The 27,741-nt window shown below is 36.1% G+C and overlaps 3 long non-coding RNA genes across 5 annotated transcripts; 1 reads left to right on the top strand and 2 right to left on the bottom strand.

Annotated features, from left to right (window-relative positions):
- Positions 1-1,370: 1,370 nt before the first annotated feature.
- Positions 1,371-3,952, bottom strand: LOC132117830 (uncharacterized). Its single transcript, XR_009425855.1, has 3 exons — positions 3,872-3,952; positions 2,675-3,223; positions 1,371-1,780 (listed from the first exon to the last, which is right to left on the bottom strand). It is a non-coding gene; the product is annotated as an uncharacterized LOC132117830 (long non-coding RNA).
- A 222-nt stretch (positions 3,953-4,174) lies between these two features.
- On the bottom strand, positions 4,175-5,676 carry LOC132117828 (uncharacterized). Of its 2 annotated transcripts, XR_009425853.1 has the most exons (4): positions 5,633-5,676; positions 5,007-5,039; positions 4,820-4,913; positions 4,175-4,738 (listed from the first exon to the last, which is right to left on the bottom strand). It is a non-coding gene; the product is annotated as an uncharacterized LOC132117828 (long non-coding RNA). The 2 variants fall into 2 exon arrangements; XR_009425852.1 differs by lacking the exon at positions 5,633-5,676 and having other exon boundaries at positions 5,007-5,529.
- Positions 5,677-12,117: 6,441 nt separating this feature from the next.
- On the top strand, positions 12,118-14,394 carry LOC132117639 (uncharacterized). 2 transcript variants are annotated; one of them, XR_009425796.1, is made up of 5 exons: positions 12,260-12,274; positions 12,418-12,524; positions 12,648-12,739; positions 13,205-13,404; positions 13,758-14,394. It is a non-coding gene; the product is annotated as an uncharacterized LOC132117639 (long non-coding RNA). The 2 variants fall into 2 exon arrangements; XR_009425795.1 differs by having other exon boundaries at positions 12,118-12,524.
- The last annotated feature ends 13,347 nt before the right edge of the window (positions 14,395-27,741 follow it).

Here is a 27,741-nt window from a genome sequence, read left to right as displayed (position 1 = left end):
CGTGATGAGTACGTCCCAGCGACCAAATTGGCACGTTATGAGAACGTTACTATAAAGTACCATATTGGTCGCAGCAACATACCAAATAACGTTCCAGTGGAGTAACTTTGTGATTCCCATATCCGTCGTGGGGACGTTATAGTGGAACGTCGCTGGGACGTGATGAGTATGTCCTAACGACCAAACTGGCACGTTATGAGAACGTTACTATAAAGTACCATATTGGTCGCAGCGACATACCAAATAACGTTCCAGTGGAGTAACTTTGTGATTCCCATATCCGTCGTGGGGACGTTATAGTGGAACGTCGCTGGGACGTGATGAGTACGTCCCAGCGACCAAACTGGCACGTTATGAGGACGTGACATTACCGGATCATATTGGTCGCAGCAACGTATTTTCACCTCACCATTACCTTGAAATACATAAAGAACTAATAAACTCAATCCATCTCTGGTGCAAAAAATAAACCTTATGAAATCGAATTGTAATCTAATTATAGGGGATTCATAGTAAATACATCAATTACATACATGAAATGCAAACCAATACAAAAACATTACATTCTAATATAAAAAAAACACTGCATTCATTCACAAATCAACATTTATTCAGCACTACGTTCTACAAATACTAAGCCAAAACATTTTGAACATTGCACCTGTTCTTTAACCATGCAAAGTGTTTCTAAGTCATGAGCACAGAAAACTGAACACATCAATTCACAGATTACACAATATAAACAATAGAAAATGTTTGTCTTATTAAGGATGGGGATAGTTAATGACGTTATCAGTGAAAATTATATATAATTATCAGTACACTTATTGATACAACTCTACATAATTTGGTGCAACAAAAAAATACATGATAAATAGATATGAAACAATTCAGCAGATACTGCAGTGAGCGTCGTATATGAGGCTCCTGGTATAAATGTCTGGTGGTGATGTGCTTTAATTACACGGCATGCAGGAAAAATATAGGCTAATTCATGCGCACGATTTTCTATTTCATTCCCTCGATTTGCTAAATCATGTACACTATTTATACATCAAGAGAACGAATTAGTAAATTGTGCATACGATTAAGCAAATCAATGAAATGTAAAAGTAATCGTGCACGTTTTAGTACATCGAGGGAACGAATTAGTAAATTTTGGACATAATTTGTTTTATTTTTCTTGCATGTCATGATCAGGGCTCTGTGCTCACTATCAGAGGATAAACCTAAACAATATAGCAATTACCAAAGAACCATAATTTTTGAGCTTCTCAGAAGAAAAACATTCATAAAGCGTAAAGATATGACAAATGAACAATATAGAGATTTCTAGCATCTTTCCTGTATTATTTGAGCGTATTGACTTTCTCAGAAGAATCTGTGATCTCTGATTACAGACTGTGGAGAAGACTCTTTCAGACAGTGCTGAGGAGGCAGAGTTAGGTGCTGGACAGCCGATAGAGAAGAGGAAGAGTGTGTTTCTTACCCTAGCAGCAGAAAACAGGCTCTTCTGAGGGAAGGACAGGAGGCTTGATGCAGTGTTTTGCTGTAATAACAATGCTTCTTCTCAGCACCTGATGTTCTTCAGAAAAGAGTTCCTCTAGTGTAGAGTCAGACACTCAGATTTCTTGCAAACTGGAATCTTTTAATAACATTTAGCATATTATTGTAGTCATGTTCATTGTTTTTATTATAACACATGGAAAGTTTATGAGAAAATTGTTAAATGTGTTCTTCCTCCTCTTCTTCATCCTGGGCCTGCACTGTCAACATCCTTCTCTGGCAGCTGAAAGGAAGAATCATCTTGTTAATGTTGCTCATGTATGATCACAACCAGTCAAAATCTGGAATCTTTTCTTTATGGTTTTCAAGACAAGTCTCTTCTGTTCACCAAGGCTAAATTAATTTAATCAAAATTACAAAAAAAAAAAAAATATTGTAAAAAGAAATAACAGTTTTCATACTCTTTTTCGAATATACTTTAAAATTTTATTGAAATAATTATGAGGCAAAGCTGAATTTTTCAGTAACTTTACTCAAAAGGGTAAAAACCTTTTTGATCAAAGTGTACATCTGCTCATGACGTACATGATGTGAATCACATCTGCAGTTAGCTTACTACGGTCGTTAGTTCCACTGAACTCTATTGGTAACGATGGAACTTGTGACCAATATTTAGTTTTGGGAAACACTCCCCATAATAGAAATGATGGGGAAGAAAACTTAGCATTTCTGGAGAGTCAAATTTTTACTTCATGATTATTTTATAAACAGAAAGATCAAAACATTGAAAAAAAAAAGGTAATCTTTTGTAAAATTACAAAAGTCTTCTCTACCACTGGTATTCAATTTTATGCATTCTTGCTATTAGCCCCCCCCCAAAAGAAATAAATGTAACTGTAGTTTAGACAAACCTTTTGGGCAGCACAACTGTTGTCAACACTGATAATAATCAGAAAAATTGATTGAGCAGTAAATCATCATATTAGAATGATTTCTGAAGATCATTTGACACTGAAGACTGGAGTAATTAATGCGGAAAATATAGCTGTGCATTATAGAAATAAACTATACTTTTAAAATATATTTAAAACGTTTGACCATTGTGTACATTGCTACATTTAAATGAAAACTCAACTTGTAATAAACAATGCACACATTCTCAAAGAACTTACATTCTGGTGATTATTTCCTTCCCTCACTGCTGTCAGTTCCCTTCAGTCATTCCCAGACCTCCTCGTTTATAATCTTTCCCTCAAATCTACAGAAACAAACAAATAATTTTATAGACAATTTGGATAAGTCACGAATTGCAATAGTTATATAACTATAATCACAATACTCAATTATATATATAATTATAAATAAACATTGAATCGGCACACAAGTATCGGGATAGTATTGAATTGGCAGATTAGCGTATCATCCCAGCCCTAGTTACTACAGTCAAAACAATGAAACTCTCTTCAAGAGCGCACAATAACTAAGATTTAAAACTGTTAAAAGAAAAGGCTCAAAATATTGCACACATATAATACACAACATCAATATCTCTTCCCTTGGCATTTTGAACATTTCTATGAGTAATGCTACACGCTGTGACTCTGTGTTGCTTCAAGTGCATCATTCTGCGCACTGGTTGTGTATAAGCACTGCGCACTGTATAAGAGCCATACCCTTTTGTATTATAATACATTAGCACAATGAAAGATTATTAAGTCTTTCTTGTTCTGCCCCATCTAAAGTCAAAGTCAAAGTCACCTTTATTTATATAGCGCTTTAAACAAAATACATTGCGTCAAAGCAACTGAACAACATTCATTAGGAAAACAGTGTCAATAATGCAAAAATGATAGTTAAAGGCAGTTCATCATTGGATTCAGGGATGTCATCTCTGTTCAGTTAAATAGTGTCTGTGCATTTATTTGCAATCAAGTCAACGATATCGCTGTAGATGAAGTGACCCCAACTAAGCAAGCCAGAGGCGACAGCGGCAAGGAACCGAAACTCCATCGGTGACAGAATGGAGAAAAAAACCTTGGGAGAAACCAGGCTCAGTTGGGGGGCCAGTTCTCCTCTGACCAGACGAAACCAGTAGTTCAATTCCAGGCTGCAGCAAAGTCAGATTGTGCAGAAGAATCATCTGTTTCCTGTGGTCTTGTCCTGGTGCTCCTCTGAGACAAGGTCTTTACAGGGGATCTGTATCTGGGCTCTAGTTGTCCTGGTCTCTGCTGTCTTTCAGGGATGTAGAGGTCCTTTCTAGGTGCTGATCCACCATCTGGTCTGGATACGTACTGGATCCGGGTGACTGCAGTGACCCTCTGATCTGGACACAGACTGGATCTGGTGGCCACGGTGACCTCAGAACACTACCATCTACCACATGTTGCTGCCTTCATTACTGTGCTATACATTTAAAAGAAATTTATTTTACACACACACACACACACACATATATATATATATATATACATATATATACATAAATACACACACATACACACACACTTTTGCACATCCTGTCATACCAGTGACTGGATGTTGCTGCAATAGACTCATTTTGCAGCATTAAGGTTAACGATTAATCGATTAATTGATCGTTAATTTAAACGATGAAAATTGACATCCCTACAATGAAGTATAGAAATTCTATATTGATTTAAAAAAAAAATGCAAAAAACGACACTGATATCGGATCGGAATTACTGTCTCTTCTCATAGTGACAGCCAATCACATTAGTTTTCTGGTATTGCATGCACTCGATTGGCTTGCGTCTGCGCTAGGGTATTTGCATAAGACGTTCTGATTGGAGGACGGCTGCATTGGCGCTTGAAAAGTTTTCAACTTCTGCCACGACCAACGGACCCAGAATTAATTTCACCATGCTTGACGTCACTCCATTTAAAAGTAAACGAGAGGCGTTGACTCCCCGTGTGAATGGGGCGTTATATGTCTGGATACCGCTGCACAAATCTTTCACCAATGAGAAATGTAGTTCCAGCACGGCCTTACATCCAGGACAGCAGAATGGTCAGGATGACCTGAAACACATAACCAACTGAAATCAATTTAAATGTATTTAGTCTAGCCTGAGTGATGCTGAAACAACCAGGTTTAGTTTTTCGCCCAGGATAAACTGCTTCCTGTGGAACAGTCTCCATGATGAATGATCTCTTGATCCTGGATCCTTGCTGCCATCCACTCGGAGATGATTTGCATGATATGTGGTTGTGTCTAAAGGGTAATGAATCAATGTTACAAGAATACTGATAGCAGCACTATTGATCCTGTAGCTTATATAAATGTTTTCAGTACCGAACAAGTCAGGAACCAAATTAGTACCAGTTCTTGAAACCCATCTCTACTTGTAATAGTTGTCTTGTTGCTGCTGCGCAAACTGTCTCTTCACCTGACGATAAATATAAGTGTTCATTTTAAAGCAATAAATAATACATTTAAATTACTAGGTGGTAACAAATATATTTCCTCATAAGGAACTCACTGAATCATTGACTCAACTGGTGGCAGCCAGGCCCTAAAAAAGTAAACAATTTGTTTACTTTTTGTGAAACGAAAGTATCAGATCAATTTGAGAATTAAACTAGCATTAAAAAGCATGCATGTGAAAAACACCATCAACACCAATAATGAACAGATGACAGAATTTACAAGCCTGCCACTTGAGGGAGAAAAGGGGAAATTATTAATCCCACATACACTGAACATGATTTCGGCAGCCTCGGTCTAATTAACGTTAAACTTCATACAGCGGTTTATATTCAAGTTCACAGCATGGCTAGCATGAGCATCATCAAGAGCGAGCAGCAGACATTCAAACAAACTAATTAACGTTACTACGGTTAAAAAATATATATAATTAGAAAGTGAATACTGTATAGTTTATCGTGTTAAATTTCAAATAATTTAAAACAGGTAAGGTTATATTAGATTTTAACAGTTAACGTTACCTTAGACCACCTCTGAGACTGCTTTTAAGCTAATTAACGAAACAGAGCATTTATTTATTAAATTGAGAAAAACTACAAAAATACAAAACACTACTCTTTGATGGCATTTAACGTTATATCAGTTAAAATCTATGAATAAAAGTAGATTTATAGCGCTTACCTTTCCTCCGTGTCCGTCTGCTGGAAGTTGACCGTTACAAAATGACGGGCATGCGCACGTCACGCACTTCATTTAGAAAGTGACGTGCGCTGCTAGTTTAAGGTTTAAATGTTCATTTGTCCTGTACTCTTTCATTAACAAACATTATCACCATTTGCTAAGTAATTTTTTTTTTTGTTCTTAAACTGATGGCATATATATATATATATATAATTCATGCCATCTTTTAACATGCTTGATGAATTTTTTGTATAACATATTTCCCAAAAAATAGGCTGCTCAAATGGTATCTTAATAATAATAATACATGTAGTGCAATAATATTAAAAGTTATCTGAAGACCAACTGACCACGACAATACAGACAGTAACTTTGTACAAGACATAACGGAATCCAAATGAGGGAGAGAGAGAGAGAGAGAGAGAGAGAGAGAGAGAGAGAGAGAGAATGAGTGAGAGAGGATGAATGAGAGAATAGGCGTGATCACAGAATCACTCGTTCAGTTATGCAAACTCACAGACAGTAACCCATGAATCGATGACCTGCATATCCATTACAGAATTCTGATGTCGAGTGCAATTATAATCATTTACGTTTTCGATATTATAATAATTTATGAGTTTGCTTAGAATTAGAAACAAGTGTGTTTTAAGTTGTTATAATCAAAACTAATGTTAATGAATAAATCATTTATCAGAGAATGATAAAGAGGAGTAATTGTTGTAGAAAAAAAATATATTTTACTCTTTCTTATTTACTTTCTTAGACATTGTATGGGTTTTTATATATATATATTTAAATTTTCCTTTTGATTTATCTTGTGTTTCTCTCTCAATATGAATGCATGTCACCTGGAATGCAACGAAGACATCACACAGTAAAAAAAAAAGTGCCTTTGAAGTCTTTAGTGCAGTTAATTTAATCAGGAAAGACAGAGGGGTTAGCCATAAATAAAGACCTTTGACCTCACGGGTGTGAAGGCACCCAAACACATAGTAAAACAAATGATCAGAAAGAGCCTTTGAACTCCATAGTGCAGGAAAGAAAGAGGGGTTGTTGACCTCACGGCCATGAAATGAAAATGACAGCAATGCATAAGAAATATCCATATAAAAAATAAATAAATAAATTATAGCATAATAATCAACCTGTTCGAAAGGGTATAGGTAGAAGCCTTAGGCTTATCAAGATGTACCCACAGTAACTACAAACTAGGGCTGCACGATACTGGGAAAAAATGACATTGCAAAATTTTATTTTTCTGCGATATATATTGCGATATGAAATCTAATCAAATTTTTTTCTTTACAAGCAAAAATGGGGTGAGAACACTTACATTCTCATTTTAAATGATTTAAACATCAGATTATTATTTAAAGGTCCCGTTCTTCGTGATCCCATGTTTTAAACTTTAGTTAGTGTGTAATGTTGTTGTTAGAGTATAAATAATATCTGTAAAATTATAAAGCTCAAAGTTCAATGCCAAGCGAGATATTTTATTTAACAGAATTCGCCTACATCGAACGACCCGTTTGGACTACATCCCTCTACTTCCTGCAGGAATGACGTCACTAGAACAGTTTTTTTGACTAACCTCCACCCACATGAATACACAAAAAGGGGGGCGTAGTCTTCTTGCGCTCAGACGGAGAAGGATATGGCAAGCCAAATTAACTTTTATTCATTCGCAGGATATGTATTCTTGATATCAACAATTCAGTTTTCACTAGTAACAATGTTAATTCTTGATATCAACAATTACATTTCCACTAGTAACAATGTTAATTTTTGATATCAGGAATTAGATTTCTACTAGTAACAACTGCTATTTTTGATATCAACAATTCAATTTTCACTAGTAACAATGTTAATTCTTGATATCAGGAATTGTATTTTCACTAGTTAAATGTCACCATAGGCTTCCATTCAAATTTAATTGTTGATATCAAGAATTGCTTTCTTACTAGTTGAAATTCCGATTTCACATATCAGAAATACAATTCTTACTAGTAAAGACCTTTATTTTTGATATCAGTAATCACACGGTTACTAGTACCGACGTCAATTCTTGATATCAACAATTCAATTCTTGATATCAACAATTTAATTGTCACTAGTGACAATGTTCATTTCTGATATCATTAATATAATTGTTACTAGTAAGAAACCATTTTAGATATCAGAAATTACCCTACCAATTGTTGATATCAGAAATACATTTTCAGATATCAGAAATGAACAGTGTCACTAGTAACAATTACATTTTTGATATCAAGAATTAACATTTCAACTAGTAACAACTAAATTGTTGATATCAAGAATTCACATTTTTACTAGTAAAAATGTCATTGTTGATATCAAAAATTATATTTCTACTAGTAAGAAATACAAAGCTGATATGTGAATTTAGAATTGTAACTAGTAACAAATGCATTTTGATATCTGTAATAGTTTTGGCGCCGTTTTAACATTTAAACATGTGAATTGTTGATATCAACAATTTAATTCTTGATAACAACTATTTAATTGTTGATATCAATAATTGAATTCTTGATATCAACAATTACATTTCCACTAGTAACAGCAGGTATTCTTGATATCAACAATGACGTCATCACTCGCAGAAGTAAGTTTATCATATAAAAAATGAAATTACAACTAGTAATACACTTAATTCTTGATATCAGTAACTTAATTCTTACATGTTAAAATTGCATTTTCACTAGTAAAAATTTTAATTTAAGATATTATTATTTATAATGTGGCCTACAACAATAATGAGGTGCACATATTGGTCACTACTTGCACTAAGTAGCACGAGCAGCATCAAACTATTACTGTAAGAAAATACTCATATTTATTAAAAAGTGTAAATAGAATCTATTGCTAATAATATATGCTATTTACTTAGAGTAAATATAATTCATCGTATTCAAATAGGCCTGCCAAAATCAAATTCTAAACTATCAGCCACTATCAGACTATAAGGATCCTTCTAAGCCTTTTTCAGTTTTATTTACATTTACATTTAATTATTTAGCAGACGCTTTTATACAATAACAATAGAAGCAGTCAGATCAACAAAAGAACAAAATCAGTATACAAGTGCCATGACAAGTCTCAGTTAGTCTAGTACAGAACGCATAGCCAGGTTTTTTTTTTTTATTAAATATGAAAAGAAAGAAAAGTGCTAGTATTAGTTGGTTAAGTGCAGGCGAAAAAGATGAGTCTTTAGATGTTTCTTGAAAATGAGTAAAGACTCAGCTGTACGAATTGAGATTGGGAGGTCATTCCACCAGCTGGGCACAGTCCAGGAAAAGGTCCTTGAGAGTGATTTTGAACTTCTTTGGGATGGCACCACAAGGCGTCGTTCACTTGCAGAGCGCAAACTTCTGGAGGGCACATAAGATTTAACCAGTGAGTCTTGGTATGTTGGTGCCGTGCCAGTGGTCGTCTTGTAGGCTAGCATCAGTACCTTGAATTTGATGCGAGCAGCTACTGGTAGCCAGTGTAACCTGATGAGGAGAGGAGTAACGTGAGCTTTTTTTGGCTCATTGAAGACAACCCTCGCTGCTGCATTCTGGATCAATTGCAGAGGCTTGACAGTACATGCAGGAAGGCCCGCCAGGAGAGCATTACAATAGTCCAGTCTGGAGAGAACAAGAGCTTGGACAAGAAGTTGGGTTGCTTGCTCTGACAGGAAGGGTCTAATCTTCCTAATGTTGTATAAGGCAAATCTGCAGGACCGGCTCATTGTAGCAATGTGGTCTGTGAAGCTTAACTGATGATCCATCACAACTCCTAGGTTTCTGGCTGAATTGAAAATAAATGCAATAAATGTGTATGTAGTGTAGCGACAGTAGTTCAATATTATTGGTGTGCATAGAAATATGTTAAATGCTTGTAGATAATTTACCCCAATAAAACAAACTTGATTAAATATACAGTATCTCACAGGAGTGAGTACACCCCTCACATTTTTGTAAACGTTTTATTATACCTTTTCATGTGACAACACTGAAGAAATGACACTTTGCTACAATTTAAAGTAGTGAGTGTACAGCTTGTATAACAGTGTAAATTTACTGTCCCCTCAAAATAACTCAACACATACCCATTAATGTCTAAAGCGCTGGCCACAAAAGTGAGTACACCCCAAGTGAAAATGTTCAAATTGGGCCCATTAGCCATTTTCTCTCCCCGGTGTCATGTGACTCATTAGTGTTACAAGGTCTCAGGTGTGAATGGGGAGCAGGTGTGTTAATCTGGTGTTATAGCTCTCACTCTCTCATACTGGTCACTGGAAGTTCAACACGGCACCTCATGGCAAAGAACTCTCTGAGGATCTGAAAAAAAGAATTGTTGGTCTACATAAAGATGACGTAGGCTATAAGAACATCGCCAAGACACTGAAACTGAGCTGTAACATGGTGGTTTAAAACGATAGGTTTCACTCAGAACAGGCCTCGCCATGGTCAACCAAAGAAGTTGAGTTCACATGCTCAGCATCATATCCAGATGTTGTGTTTGGGAAATAGACGTATGAGTGCTGCCAGCATTGCTGCAGAGGTTGAAGGGGTGGGGGGTAAGCCTGTCAGTGCTCAGACTGCATCAGATTGGTCTGCAGGGCTGTCGTCCCAGAAGGAAGCCTCTTCTGAAGATGATGCACAAGAAAGCCTGCAAACAGTTTGCTGAAGACAAGCAGACTAAGGACATAGATTACTGGAACCATGTCCTGTGGTCTGATGAGACCAAGATAAACGTATTCCCTTCAGATGGTGTCAAGCGTGTGGTGGCAACCAGGTGAGGAGTACAAAGACAATGTGTCTTGCCTTCAATCAAGCATGGTGGTGGAAGTGTCATGGTCTGGGGCTGCATGACTGCTGCCGGCACTGAGGAGATACAGTTCACTGAGGGAACCATGAATGCCAACATGTACTGTGAAATACTGAAGCAGAGCATGATCCCCTCCCTTCGGAGACTGGGCCGCAGGGAAGTATTCCAACATGATAACGAGCCCAAACACAACTTCAAGACGACCACAGCGTTGCTGAAGAAGCTGAGGTGAAAGGTGATGGATTGGTCAAGCATGGGCATCCTCAAACGGAAGGTGGAAGAGCACAAGGTCTCTAAGATCTGGAAGAGGACTCCAGTGGCAACATGTGAAATCCAAGCCCAAGAGGGTTAACATTGAAATGGCTGAGACAGACATGAAAAAGAGGTTCAATAGACTTTATCAACAACATGTTTTATAAAAAAAAATGCATATTAGGACTTGACTCATTCAGGTAGCCAGCGATATTACAAAAAAAAAAAAGTCCAGTAAAATGTTTGTATGATGCATTATTCCCTTTTATGTTTTTCGTTTTGGTTGTTTTTTGTTTTTTATTTGATGTATTAGAAGAAAGTGTAAAAAAACAAAAATAAACACCTGAAAAAACGAAATGAAGTTACTTTTAAAACTAAATGAATGCCTTGTTCATTTTTCCTTTGAATTATGCGAAGGACTTGGTGGCCAATAAAAAGAAACGGCATCAATTGACTTCTTTACAATTAACAAAAATAAATAAATAATAATAATCCAGCCATAATATAATTTTCAAGTTTCAACGACAAAATAAATAAATAAAGGAGGAGCCGTTCACTAGTAACAATGTTAATTCTTGATATCAACAATTCAATTTTCACTAGTAACAATGTTAATTCTTGATATCAGGAATTCAATTTTCACTAGTAACAATGTTAATTCTTGATATCAACAATTCAATTTTCACTAGTAACAATGTTAATTCTTGATATCAGGAATTGTATTTTCACTAGTTAAATGTCACCATAGGCTTCCATTCAAATTTAATTGTTGATATCAAGAATTGCTTTCTTACTAGTTGAAATTCCGATTTCACATATCAGAAATACAATTCTTACTAGTAAAGACCTTTATTTTTGATATCAGTAATCACACGGTTACTAGTACCGACGTCAATTCTTGATATCAACAATTTAATTCTTGATATCAACAATTACATTTTCACTAGTAACGACACGTATTCTTGATGTCAAAAATGACGTCATCAGAAATGCAGAAATGTGTTTATCATATCAAAAATGAAATTACAACTAGTAATACACATAATTCTTGATATCTTTAACTTAATTGTTACATGTTAAAATTACATTTTCACTAGTAAAAATTGTTATTTTAGTTATCATGAATTCCTTTTTGGATATGTGCATAGCAATGAACTCCTTTTTGGATATGTGCATAATTTAATGACGAGTGCAACCCTTTATGAATGTTTATGGCGGATAAACGACAAGATACAGCTCAAAAAAGAGAACGGGCACATTCGATTGCCCTCTCATGAAAATAAAACGCTCCTGTAGGCTATTCTTAATAATTATTTTGTTTTTATTTTGAAAGGGACTACTTAACTCCGCCTACAAACGTATGGTAGTGTTTATAAAGGATGCAAAAAGACGGAGACAGGGGTAGCTGCAGCCTGGAGCAATGGGAGCGCCGAAAGGTAGGGGCGTGGCAAAAGGTTTCTCATTGGTGAAAGGAGTTTTACTGTGCTGGCAAATCAGCAGTAAATATACATTTACGTCATTTCCTTAGACAAGGTGGCAGCGATAAGACGTGAGGTAATTATTCATCGTTTATACGTTTATCTATACTTTATATACCACAAATATGTATATTAAGATAAGTTTGTTACAATACGATCATAATTTTTCCTTTGCGTTATATCTTGCAGCTTTAGTAATTAGTTTATTGTTGTTGACAGACATATGTACAGTGAGACAAAACGATGACCGCATCGACGGCGAATCCTTCAGAGATGATAGTTTATATCTGCGTCCTTTTTGTACAATAGAGTACAGAATACATCCTGTAAGTATAATAATTATTACCGCCTCTGCTATTACAACTGTATGAAGATCAATTCACAATCTGAAGATGATTAGACAAAATAAAAAAACTCTAATTTAGAGTTTGTTTCTACCTTTCTGCCAGGTCTCCAACTAATGCAGAGTATATTCAAGCTGTCAACACACTGGTGGTGAAGAACCCTTTTCAGAGAAATATAGAAAGAAATGACTGTGTAAGTTACATTGTTTTTAAACCATTGATTTATCTCTATCAACATAATCACACACAATATTGTAGTAACAAGATGTTGTAATCTTTATTTGCTGGAAAATGACAATCAGTCAAGTTTGTGTTTTAAGCACATCTGACACATTCCTAAACCTGAAATGTAAAGCAGAACGTGCTCCACTGGCAGGTTATTGTAGAATATGGAAGCACACTGCCATATGCATAACTTATTTTTGCACTGTTAATCAATTTTACATTTTCACTCAGTGCAGGTTAATGTAAGGAAGATACTGTACTACAGATATTTAAATCCTTTTAGTATGTACTCCACTTCTTCACTGCCTGACCATCATCTTAATGTTTATGCAGTTCAATGTTTTTATTATTTTTTATATCTAAAGCAAGTATTTAGATGTTTTTCATATCTATCACGGTCTACGCATGATCTGTTTCTGTTGTTCTGATGAAGGAAGCTTGTGTTGGGGAGGATTCAGTGTCTGTTGAGGCACATGTGAATGTGTTATAAAGTGAGTATCAAAAAACACATCCAGACCCCTCGACGGTCAAAGACCACACGACAGGAACATGCTCCTGGAGACGCTGAGAAAGCACGGAAGGAATGTCTGTGGAGGATGTACTCAAAAAATACACATACTTCAGGACACCTGCTGGAGTGAGTATATTAAAAAAAAAAAAACTTATCAACTGTAAAATATCTTGTTTCAAATCTTTTCAGGTAATATTTTATTCTTCTGTACCTTTTTAGCCCATCCGTCAATAGTTTTAGAAAACAATGCAAGATTTATCAGTCTATACAAGAACATGAAATGCATCGTATATTGTGAACGTTATACATTAGCTTCTGATTGTTTCTGCAGTTCTGCAGTGTACGTATGTAGCTACACCATCTGAGCCAAAGAGGATGGAACAGAATCTGATGAATCTGAAAAGTGTTTTCTTTTTTTCTCTTTATTTTTATTATTATTATTATTGTTGTCATTATTCTTTTTATTTATTTTATGAAAGGGGGACCCGGCTACACCTTTCCTACCATACACCTGATGGATACTGACTGTAAAATGGCAATCATAGTTCGAGGGCTCAGTGTGGTGACAGAAGATGGAACAGATGTGTGTCAGTGCATCAGCCTTGATGAAGCCTTCATAACAGCCTTCTGTGTGTATTCTGCTTTCAACATTACATATCCACCACACCTGAGAAAGACACTGACTTTCCTTCAGAGGCACATTGTCAACATTAGAAGATGGAGTCAAGCACTGTCAGTAACTTTACTCTGAATGATTAGCCTCTTGTATTAGATCCTCATGCCTTGACTGTACCATCGCCCAAAGTGCACTCGGAGGACATTCACTCTTTTGAAGTTAACCCAACATGTTGGAGTGGTAGATGCACATTAACCAAATAGCTTGCTCTATTCTTTTTCTATTCTATCTGTTTTCTTTTTATTTATTATATTATTTAAAAGCCCTTGCTATGTGTACTGTGTTAAGCTATCTGAGACTTGTTATAGCTCTTATATATCATTGCTCTTTTTGTTGTTTTTGATTGCTTCCACTTTGTCCTCATTTGTAAGTCGATTTGAATAAAAGCGTCTGCTAAATGAATAAATGTAAATGTAAATGTTAGTATAACCTGTGGTATAGATGAGTGCCAGTCAACTTTTTTCTGATTCCATTCTTTTAGGAACCATGCACAGGAAGCATAAGTACTTTTTGTACTCAGTGAAGAGTCAGTAGTACAGTTGTATTATAATATAATGGAGAAGGGTCTGGCTGCAGACTTGCACTCTCAAACACTTGCGCTTCTTTTTTTATTGGATATTTTATTCTAGTTATTGGTTACTTCTTGTTTGAATCTCTCAACATTTGTTTTTCTCTTGTGTAGGTATGGTTGACTGGAAGTCTGTCAGTCCAGATGTGAGGAAGACATACAGAGTGAAGCTGGAGTTCAGCAGATGTGTGATGGTCTTGGAAAGAAGGGCATCTTCACAGCTTTCTATTCAGACAAAGAGTTTGCTGGATTCTGTTCTATGGACTGCTACTACAAAATGAATTAATGAATGAGTGGTTTATCTATCTATCTATCTATCTATCTATCTATCTATCTATCTATCTATCTATCTATCTATCTATCTATCTATCTATCTATCTATCTATCCTTTTACTTGAATTGGTGACTGAAACTGAAAGCTAAATAAATGTTTTAGTGGATAAAGCTGTGTCTGTTTGCTTAATTGGTTAATGTCACTTAAAACAAGGTTACTTAACTCTTCTGACTAATTTTTAAATTTGATAATTTAATGGTTTTGTCATATTTATTTTTCTCTATCAGGCAAAACCTAGTTTTCTAGTGTAACACTTTATAATAAAGTTTCATTTGTTGACTGATGTATTAACTAACATTAACTATGAGCAATACATTTGATACAGTATTTATTAAACTTTGTTAGTTCATAAAAATACAGCTGTACGTTGTTTGTTCTTGTTAGTTTACTAATGTTAACAAATACAGCTGACTTTAAATGACTTTAACTTAAGAACAGCAAGTGCGACTAACCGTGTTAAGAGACGTTTGTATTCTCAAAAATAATTGTAATCTGTTTTTGATTATTGATAAACTAAGACCTAAACGTGTGGTGGTGATTACGTCAGTAAGCCATTTTGAAGGTACTTTCGAAAGTAATTTAAAATAATATTCTTTACATCATTAACGCTGTTTTTACATTGGATGAATTTCAATTGGTTTTAAAGGATTGTGTGTTTAATTTATCGTTTTCTATTAATCTATAGGCCAATCGCGATTAAGATTGTGGCTCGCCTTTAGGCAGAACAGCCAGTTTTCGCTAAACCTTTTGCCACGCCCCTACCTTTATTTCCACCAATGAGAAACCTTTTGCCACGCCCACCTTTTGCCACGCCCATTGCTCCAGGCTGCAGTTACCCCTACTTGAAAAGACGGGGTTGTACTATCGATTTCTGTGGCGCAGATGGTAATGCGCCAGCAGTCTGCGTTTTGTCGAGACGGACCCGAGTTCGATTCCGCCTTTTGCCGAGCTCTTTCTTTATCCTTTTCACATCCCGTATCAGATCGGAAAGTTATGTATTTTCAATAAAACTCAACGAAATGATCGAAAAGTAAAAAATACCGTGGATATTGTGTAAGGTTAGGTCTAGTTGTAGGAGCTCCGGAAAGTTAAGGTTTGGATGGCATTTAATTTCAAATTAAATAGCATCAGTGTGCATTGCATACATTAGAAATATATCGATTAAAATTAGCAACCAGACTTATGACGTTATATTACTTAACACTTATTTAAGACACTTTTTCGAGTATATATCGAAAGCAATTTAGAGAGAAATGGCTATGTGGAATATGTGTACTAGGAATTTGTTACGACATTCTAGTTCACTCACTAGCCTATTGCGGGCGGTGCTAAATAGAGTGTGGTGCTGAAGTGAATGTTTCTAATCTTTTTCCGCTTTTATTTATACAGTTGTTTTTGTATTTATTATTGTTTTCAGCTGTTTGTCATGTATGAATTATTCAGAACGATTCTTTTAATAAAACATGTTTTTTTCTCTCACCGTCATTGTGAATTGTACCGTGTTTAATCGGGTCTGTGCATTACTGTCGCTTCAAGCTGTCATTGGAACACCTGTACAGATTGTTGATAAAATATAAATAAATAGTTCTCTTTATGAAAGGCGATACAGCACAGATTAAACTCACAGTTGGACTGGCTGGCTCTGAGTACGCTCCTCACGTTCTGTCTAAATTTTGTTATACCTTTCAAATGACAATACTGAAGAAATGGCTCTTTGCTACAATGTAAAGTAGGCCTAGTGAGTATGCAGCTTGTATAACAGTGTAACATTTACCCAGCAAACACAGAACGTTGTGAGGACGTCGCCAGTTAGTCGTCATTTGGTCAGCGCGACATTACTTTATGGCGACGTTGTGAGGACGTCATGAGCAGATGTACACTTTGATCAAAAAGTTTTTACCCTTTTGAGTAAAGTTACTGAAAAATTCAGCTTTGCCTCATAATTATTTCAATAAAATTTTAAAGTATATTCGAAAAAGAGTATGAAAACTGTTATTTCTTTTTACAATATTTTTTTTTTTTTTTTTGTAATTTTGATTAAATTAATTTAGCCTTGGTGAACAGAAGAGACTTGTCTTGAAAACCATAAAGAAAAGATTCCAGATTTTGACTGGTTGTGATCATACATGAGCAACATTAACAAGATGATTCTTCCTTTCAGCTGCCAGAGAAGGATGTTGACAGTGCAGGCCCAGGATGAAGAAGAGGAGGAAGAACACATTTAACAATTTTCTCATAAACTTTCCATGTGTTATAATAAAAACAATGAACATGACTACAATAATATGCTAAATGTTATTAAAAGATTCCAGTTTGCAAGAAATCTGAGTGTCTGACTCTACACTAGAGGAACTCTTTTCTGAAGAACATCAGGTGCTGAGAAGAAGCATTGTTATTACAGCAAAACACTGCATCAAGCCTCCTGTCCTTCCCTCAGAAGAGCCTGTTTTCTGCTGCTAGGGTAAGAAACACACTCTTCCTCTTCTCTATCGGCTGTCCAGCACCTAACTCTGCCTCCTCAGCACTGTCTGAAAGAGTCTTCTCCACAGTCTGTAATCAGAGATCACAGATTCTTCTGAGAAAGTCAATACGCTCAAATAATACAGGAAAGATGCTAGAAATCTCTATATTGTTCATTTGTCATATCTTTACGCTTTATGAATGTTTTTCTTCTGAGAAGCTCAAAAATTATGGTTCTTTGGTAATTGCTATATTGTTTAGGTTTATCCTCTGATAGTGAGCACAGAGCCCTGATCATGACATGCAAGAAAAATAAAACAAATTATGTCCAAAATTTACTAATTCGTTCCCTCGATGTACTAAAACGTGCACGATTACTTTTACATTTCATTGATTTGCTTAATCGTATGCACAATTTACTAATTCGTTCTCTGGATGTATAAATAGTGTACATGATTTAGCAAATCGAGGGAATGAAATAGAAAATCGTGCGCATGAATTAGCCTATATTTTTCCTGCATGCCGTGTAATTAAAGCACATCACCACCAGACATTTATACCAGGAGCCTCATATACGACGCTCACTGCAGTATCTGCTGAATTGTTTCATATCTATTTATCATGTATTTTTTTGTTGCACCAAATTATGTAGAGTTGTATCAATAAGTGTACTGATAATTATATATAATTTTCACTGATAACGTCATTAACTATCCCCATCCTTAATAAGACAAACATTTTCTATTGTTTATATTGTGTAATCTGTGAATTGATGTGTTCAGTTTTCTGTGCTCATGACTTAGAAACACTTTGCATGGTTAAAGAACAGGTGCAATGTTCAAAATGTTTTGGCTTAGTATTTGTAGAACGTAGTGCTGAATAAATGTTGATTTGTGAATGAATGCAGTGTTTTTTTATATTAGAATGTAATGTTTTTGTATTGGTTTGCATTTCATGTATGTAATTGATGTATTTACTATGAATCCCCTATAATTAGATTACGATTCGATTTCATAAGGTTTATTTTTTGCACCAGAGATGGATTGAGTTTATTAGTTCTTTATGTATTTCAAGGTAATGGTGAGGTGAAAATACGTTGCTGCGACCAATATGATCCGGTAATGTCACGTCCTCATAACGTGCCAGTTTGGTCGTTAGGACATACTCATCACGTCCCAGCGACGTTCCACTATAACGTCCCCACGACGGATATGGGAATCACAAAGTTACTCCACTGGAACGTTATTTGGTATGTCGCTGCGACCAATATGGTACTTTATAGTAACGTTCTCATAACGTGCCAATTTGGTCGCTGGGACGTACTCATCACGTTCCAGCGACGTTCCACTGTAACGTCGCCACGACGGATATGGGAATCACAAAGTTACGTCACTGGAACGTTATATGTTACGTCGCTGCGACCAATATGGTACTTTATAGGAACGTCCTCATAACGTGCCAGTTTGGTCGCTGGGACGTACTCATCACGTTCCAGCGACGTTCCACTATAACGTCCCCACGACGGATATGGGAATCACAAAGTTATGTCGCTGGAACGTTATTTGGGACGTCGCTGCGACGAATATGGTCTGGTCCAGTTACGTCGTCACAACGTAACTGTGTTAGCTGGGTATTTACCATTCCTCTTGTCCACCGATGCTTCAAGAACCGGACAACATGTTATATAAAAATAATTCCTATAAGGACACAACTCATTCATGTAGCCAACGATATTCCAAAAAAAAAAAAAAAAGAAAAAAAAATCCGTTTGTATGACGCATTATTATCTGTCATATTTTTTTCCTTTAGTTGTATTTTTTATTTGATATATTAGAAGAAAGTGTAATAAAACCAAAAATAAACACCTGAAAAAGCGACATGAAGTTATTTTTTAAACTAAATAAATGCATTGTTCACTTTCCTTTAATTATGTGAATGACTTGTTGGCCAATAAAAAGAAACAGCATAAATTTATTTTTATTTATTTATTTTTTTACAATTAACAAAATGTTTTTAAATGAATCCAGCCATAATATAATTTTCAAGATTCACTGACAAAACAAATAAATAAAGGAGGAGCCGTTTCTGCCCATGGATGTTCTTCTGCCATCTTTGGCCAATGCTGAAAAAGGAGGAGTGTCGAAAATCTCATTAATATTCCTGATCTCATTACCATAGCTATTCTTACATGTAAAAATGGCATTTTTACATATCTGTAAAAGTATTTTTACTAGTTAAAATGTTAAGATATCAGTAATTCTATTTTCACTAGTTGCAAGGACAATTTCAGATATCAACTGCCTTCGTTGATATCAATAATTACTTTGTTACTAGTAAAAATGTGAATTCTTGATATCAACAATTTAGTTGTTACTAGTTGAAATGTTAATTCTTGATATCAGTAAATGTATTTCAACATGTTACAATTGTTATTTTTGATATCTGAAAAATAATTTCTGTTATCAATATAATTTCTGATATCTAAAATGGCTTTCTTACTAGTAACAATTACATTCATGATATCAGAAATGAACATTGTCACTAGTGACAATTAAATTGTTGATATCAAGAATTAAATTGTTGATATCAAGAATTAAATTGTTGATATCAAGAATTGACGTCGGTACTAGTAACCGTGTGATTACTGATATCAAAAATAAAGGTCTTTACTAGTAAGAATTGTATTTCTGATATGTGAAATCGGAATTTCAACTAGTAAGAAAGCAATTCTTGATATCAACAATTAAATTTGAATGGAAGCCTATGGTGACATTTAACTAGTGAAAATACAATTCCTGATATCAAGAATTAACATTGTTACTAGTGAAAATTGAATTGTTGATATCAAGAATTAACATTGTTACTAGTGAAAATTGAATTGTTGATATCAAGAATTAACATTGTTACTAGTGAAAATTGAATTGTTGATATCAAGAATTAACATTGTTACTAGTGGAAATTGAATTGTTGATATCAAAAATAGCAGTTGTTACTAGTAGAAATCTAATTCCTGATATCAAGAATGAACATTTTGACTAGTGAAAATTGAATTGTTGATATCAAGATATTTAATTACAATTTAATTATTTAATTACGTAATTTAATTACAAAATAAATGTAACAGTAATCCGTTACAGTTACTAAGAAAAAATTAGTAATTAAATTACAGTTACTCATGAAATTTGTAACGATTACAAAGAGGATTATATTTGAATATTTACACACATTCACATACAGCTTTTTTCTTTCCCAAACTGCACTAAGACATATGGCCCATAATCTCTGCGACGCGGAGAACACATTCATAGAATCCAGTCATAAAAATGGAATTCAGCCTATAATGCGGACGAAATATGCCACATTTTGGTACGGTACGGGTCGGGTCGGTACCCTTTTATTTGCGTTTCCACTGCCAAAAGTTGAGAATGGTACCAAAAAGCCGAACCGTACCGTACCACTTTTTGGGTATCCTTCCGTTGGGGTACCTAGCACAGTGGAACGGTACTAAAGGGTGGAGCTAGACTCACTGCAGAACGTTGATTGGTTGACAGAGAATCGTCATTTGCGCGTGCCGCAAGGGGAAAGACACAACACACGAGGCGCCATTTTTAAATTACAACAACGTCGCAACAATGTCGCCGCGCAGCATAACTTTACCGTGGTTGACCCAGGAGGTGCAGACCTTCTTGGGTATCATCGGTGAAGAAAGGGTGCAAAGGGAACTCGATGGCATGGTGAGAAACGAAAAGGTTTTTCAGCATGTTTCTGAGAGGATGGCTGTCGAGGGTTAGAAACTGCGGAGTGACTATCGTAAGGTGAAAGACCACAACAGCCGGAGTGGTGTTCACAGAAAAAATTGGAAGTGGCTAGAAATGATGGACGCCATCTACGGGCACAGACCGGCGAGTTTGGGACGAGAAGGAGGCATCGATACGGCTACCTCGTTGCTGGAGTCGATGATGGAGCCTCCCGGTAAGTTTGTAATTGTGAAATATAACGTTAGTATACATCGATCACGGGAAAGCTTACGTTCAATGCACAACTTTTGTGCAAGTCTGTTGTTTGTCTGTCAGCCAGCCAGTGTGGTATCAACCGATCATTTGCAAGCTAGCAAAACGCTAACGTTAGTTTATTAGCCTTTGGTGGACGGAGTACATGTCCAGTAACGTTACTTGTAGCCTACAGATACCCTAATAAAATACAACTGTTTTATTACTAAACATATTCTACTAAATATATATTAAAGAGAGATGGGTCCAATGATATAGCTTAAGGAAAGAGTAAGAACTCCGTCTGAAAATTATTATGAAATATCAGAGCAAGGTGAAAATGTCCACATTCAATAGGCTTAAACAGTACAGTAATGTTGTGGGGTAAAAAGTACAATATTATGCTTTGGAATGTAGTGCAATAAAAGTTACTCTTATAAAATTATAGATACTTGAAAAAAAAAAATACTTATGTACATTATACAAAGTAAAAATGCTTTGTTTGGCTACCCACTCAGTCCTACTACGTTGTATGTTCTGTATTTATCTCAACCGCATTGTTGCCGTTTGTGTTATTAATGTGACTTTTGTAAATTTTCAGTTGAGCATCCTAGCTGTCAGGAGGAAATGGAGGCACTTGATGAGATTTCCAACCTTGAAAGCTCAAGTTCGCCTGCCAGGACATCAACCCCGACACCACCACCAGAATCTGCTCCATCAACTTCGAGTGAACCTCGGCGTATTACAATCGGTAAGACATGAACACCAGAGTGAAAAGAAATGTATAATACTGTAATAATATATACTAGAGGTGTAACAATATATCGTGCCATAATATATTTCGCAATACAAAAGCGCAACAATACGTATTGTGGATGTTGACAATATGTATCATGGATAGTTCTCCCTAAATAAAAATAACTGTGTGAGAAAAAATTCATGTTTTCAGAGTGTCAGTACTACATTAAATTACTATATAATGTTGCTTATGATGTATACTAATGCAATGGGGGAATATTTGTGGGTCCTCATAATGGCAAATGTCTTATTACCAGAACGTTAAGAATATTCGTCTAAAATAATTCAGTATTTTCAGCTTCAGAATCATGAATATTTTTATTCTGGTGTCACCATTGTCCTTGGGTTACAAGCACCAAGTCCAAGCCTATCCATTTAAACCCACAATGTAATATCCAAGTTTTCATTTTAATCGACAATAATTTTTTTTTTTTACCTTTTATCATATGTCGTGGAGTATCGCAATATTGTATCATGAGTTCATTATCGTCATATGTTAATATATACATGTCCAATTTAGACATTGTATTGTAGTACTGTAGATATCTCCCCATAATATTGGTTGGCTCAAATCACAAGGATCAAAATGCTTCGCTAAACAAACCAACATTCCTGTCTCTTTTGCATTCCAGGCAAGAGGAAAAGGGGGCAACAGGATGTTCATGCGGCCCTGGTTGAGATGCAGGCAGCTGATGAGAAGCAGCAGGAGTGGTTGGAGAGGATGGAGGAACGCCGTGACCGGCGCTTCGAACTTATGCTGGAGGATGCACGTGAGGCAAGGCGGCATGAGGCTGAACTAACTCGCCAACACATGGAGCAGTCTGCAAGCTTCAATCAGGCCTTCCTCGGCACGCTCAGTCAGCTGGTGCAGGCGTTGAGTAGTCACCCCAACCCTGTGCCATGATCCAGCCACTTGTGCTCTTTTGCACACAGCACTTTAGACTTGTTTACTTTTTTGGACTTGTTTAATTTTTTGTTTGCACTCGTTTACTTTGTTTGCACTTTTAATTTTTGTTTGCACTTGTTTACAAAACCTTTTTTCTGTCGCACAGCTCATTTTTTTGTCAATAGCATTTGTTTGACTTTTTAAATTAAAGTACTTTTTCATTACCTCATGTGTCCTGTGTTCAATGGCCATCTCACACAATTCCTCCCTTACCCATTCTATAAATTGAGGTCGTTTTATTAATGTTCCTGTCATCTGGTGTCAATGACATCTATTGTTTGCTACCTTGGCCATAATGGCCATTTGGGAGATTATGCTTGCCTTAAATACAAATTAGTTAGCAATGTGTTACTTTACATTTATTGCAAACAAAATCTGAATTTATTTATTTTTACAGTCATAGGTATTGCAGAGTAATAAGTCCTTTACCCCAAATATTATAAATTAATATTATAAATATTATAAATTGTTCCCTTATAATTACACGTGTACTTATAAAGTATGTACAATAATTACAGAAAGGTACGCTATAAATTCGGTGTACTTACGCAGTACTTTCCGGGCTGTAATCATGAATTACTGCATAAATTATTTGTAATTTTCCATGTTTTTTAGCATAATAGGTCATAAGCTACATACCATGTAATATTAAAATAATTAGCCCTTAGTTGGGTAGCTTAGTTATGAAATACTGCATTTTATTTGTATTTTTCATGGTTGTTACTCCTTTATTCACCAAATATTATAAATTGTTCCCCTATAATTACATGTACACACTCTATAATTACCAAAAGGTATGCTGTAAATTATGTGTACTTGCGCAGTATTATCTTAAGCGTTACCAGATTGGCCATTTGATATAGTTACCCAAAATGAATTATACCTCATGTTTAAACACCATCTACATAAGAGGCAGCGGCAAAAATATTTCACAAAATAGGAAGAGGCAGGGTAAAAGTAAAAAGGATTTATTCATGTCCATAAAATCAAAACTTAGCGTTTACACAGGTGTGCCTTTGCTATCTGTACAACAGATTTAACTGTTCAAATAACGCATCAGACCCTCGCGTACATCCCTGCCCTCCTCCTCTGCACCCTGTGCCAGTGGCACCACAGGCTCTGCAGCAACAGGTGTATCCCATTCGTGCTGGGAATCCTCTCCATGCCTTTCACAAAGATTGTGCAGAGCACAACAAGTCAACACCATGGACTTCACCAGTTCGATGTCGCTGTCATTCCTCTTCATAAGGCACCGCCACCTTCCTTTGAGTCTCCCAAAAGCATTTTCTACCACCACCCGAGCCCTGCACACTTTTTTGTTGTAGGTCAGTTGTTCTGCTGTCAGCCGGCCATTGTCAGGGAATGGTTTTAGGAGCCAATTCTGCAAAGGGTAGGCAGAGTCTCCTAGCACATAAAAGCCAGCATTCACCCCACTGATGTTCCTGGTGCAAGCTGGGTAGAGGCTTCCACGCTCGACCAACTCCCACAATGTAGATAGTCTCAGAACCCGAGCATCATGCAAACTTCCAGCCATTCCTGCATATGCACTCCAAAATAGTCCTTTTCCGTCAACTACTCCTTGCAGGATGATGGAATGCCAGCCTTTTCTATTAAAGTAATCGCAGTGGTACTCCTTTGGGGCTATTATGGGTATGTGTGACCCATCAATGGCACCAACACACTGTGGAAGCCCCCACCGGTTCTCAAAGTAGGCTGCCATCTCTTTGAACTTCTGCTGGTCAGGGAAACATATCTGTTCTGGAACTAACAACATGCTAGCGGCCTTGCAGAATTCCTGGACGCACCGACACACTGTTGTTCTGCTGACACCAAAAAGATGGCCAATACTTCTGTAGTCGCTGTTGGTTGCAAGCTTCCATAGTGCAATGGCAACTCTTTTCTTAAGGGGAACACACTCTCTGTAGTTTGTGTCCTGCTTTTCCATTGCTGGATGCACCATGGCACAAAGGAATATAAATGTTTCTTCAGACATCCTGAAGCGGCTGAAAGTCCAAACGGTTGGTCTGCGGCGCTGATTTTGCACCAGATTGAGTATCTAGAAAACAAACAAACAAAAAAGTTAAGATTAATACAATGTCGCAGTGATGGTGGGTCATTAATTAAAAGTGCAACTATCATACGCCGGATGAAAAAATACATAAAGTATTATAAACATTGTAAGAGTTACCCTTGGACACGATAGAATATATAAATTTGTTAAAATATCTAATATACTGCACCAGAGAGGGAACTTTGGTGTCATTAAAGCACAAAGAAAAAATAGCTTACAGATATAACTATTTTCTCAAAATTATACTTCTAATCTATCATTAACCACAACTAGTTTTGCACTTGTAATAATATAGGCATTAACAGATTCATGTAAAAGTTTAATGATCTTAAAAAGTAACCTTCATAGTGCTTAATGAATAGACTGTAGTTTACAGTTGGCACAGTTAAAATCTGGTTTCACAGGCAGGGCGTATTGTACTTATTTATTCAGTGTAGGGTTATTTAATCTATAACAATATTGCTTAGTTAGCACATAAGATGAAATACATTAATACATGTCATAAAAAAGTTAGCTTAGCTCAAGCTTACCCGCCTGCGCCGTCGTGTTTGTCTTGCCTTGTCTTTACTCACGCGGTTGTCTGTCTCGTCCCAGCTCCTTAAAATTTCCCAAATTCCCCTGTATTTTTCCGCTGTGTTTTTCCTTGCAGCATGTAGCCTTTGCTCAAACAAATATTGTCTCTTCCTTGAGATAAACAGCCACACACCGAGAAGCAAGAATAGGATCTGCTGTATGTCCTCCATTGTTGTTTGCGGTGAACTTTCCTCTTCCCGTGCGATCGAATGACGTCAAGCTACTTTCCGTCATACACCACGCCTATCAAGTGACGTTATCACTACTTTCTGGAATACACCACGCCTATCAAGTGACGTTATCACTACTTTCTGGAATACACCACGCCTATCAAGTGACGTTATCACTACTTTCCGTCATACACCACGCCTATCAAGTGATGTTATCACTACTTTCCGTCATACACCACGCCTATCAAGTGATGTTATCACTACTTTCCGTCATACACCACGCCTATCAAGTGACGTTATCACTACTTTCCGTCATACACCACGCCTATCAAGTGATGTTATCACTACTTTCTGGAATACACCACGCCTATCAAGTAAGGGTACTGTTGGCGGTGGAAACGCTAGCCAAATCATGGTTAACAGACGAGACCCGTACCGTACCGTACCGTACCACTCGGTGGAAACGCGCCATAAGCGCACAGCTGGAGCAGAGAAGCGACACTTCTGTTCAGGGTTTCAGGTGCAGGTCAGTTTCATCTGTAAATATGCTAATGTAGTTTTGTTTTTGTTTACTTAGTCAAGCAGCAGCAGCACATTGCTCGCAATCACTCAAAATACTGTATAAACGACGTCATTATTATATATTATAATGTTACAGTAGTAATTTAGCACACAAATCATCATATTTTATCATAGGTTTAGGGGGAGCTAGTGCAGACAAAAACACAACCCTGAGGAAAATTAATATAGCCTATGGTATGACACTAACAGTGGTTTAACCATGGAATTTGTAGTAAAAATAAATATAAGTTGTAATTAATTTGCCAAAAAAAAAAAAATTGCACTTACAAAACATGGTAAAAGTCAAATAAAAATCTTCAGTATTAAAGTCATGAGAGAGATGGATGGATAATGGAAGTGAAGGTGCAGTTCAGGGGAGAACCTCTTAATTACGTTGCAAGTCCCCTAACCTAAGGATTCAAATCTTTTTCATGTCAGGTCCATAAGAAAAATAGGGTTGTCCATGTTTCAGAATGTGTTGTGGGTGTATGAGTGTGAGATTTCCCAGCCTATTTTTTTCCAATCCATCCCTCATGGAAATTAATCTCTAGAACTGCTCTGAGTCACTTCATGAGCATTTTTTACTCATTTTGAGAAACTATCATCATATCATATACAAAGAGACAGCATTGTTTCAAAAAGACACCAATGTTTCAGGAGTTTAGTACACAAAATAGGAAACATGCGTATTAGATAACCATATTTGAGTTGATGTAGCTATATGCTTTTATTTTTTTATTAACTATTTTTCCCCAAACCATTGTTAGATGCAGTTAGATGCCTGTAGTTATGCAAAGATTTGGTTTCAAAAACAGTATCTATAAACTATTTCTTTTGATTTTAAATCTGCATTGAACTTCAGAGTAAAAGGCAGTACTAAAGTCTGATTGTGTGGTGGATGTGTTCAAATGTGATCATCTTAATTCAGGTGATGAAGGATGGTGAAAGTCTGACAGTATTGAGCACTACTTTAAGGTTAAACCTGCATGGTGTAAAATGGTTGAAGATGATTAACAGCTGCAAATAAATATTCATTAGAAATTTATAAAAGTAATCAAAATGTACTCAAAAGTAATTAGTTACATTACTTTATTAGAGTAATTAAAAAAGTTACACTACTATTACATTTTAAATAAGGTAACTTGTAATCTGTAACCTATTACATTTCCAAAGTAACCTTCCCAACACTGGTCGCCATGTCGTCGAAACGCTGTTATTTTGATCTCGGAGTCAATAACCTTTGTTTGGGCTTCCCAGGGACGCTGTACTTAGAGATCAATGGTTACAATTTATGTTTAACTCGGTTCCCGAAAATTA

This window comes from Carassius carassius, chromosome 37, assembly GCF_963082965.1.
Source record: "Carassius carassius chromosome 37, fCarCar2.1, whole genome shotgun sequence".
Taxonomy (NCBI): Eukaryota; Metazoa; Chordata; class Actinopteri; order Cypriniformes; family Cyprinidae; genus Carassius; species Carassius carassius.
The sequence above is the reverse complement of the archived record's forward strand: the minus strand, read 5'-3'. Positions and strand labels throughout refer to the sequence as shown.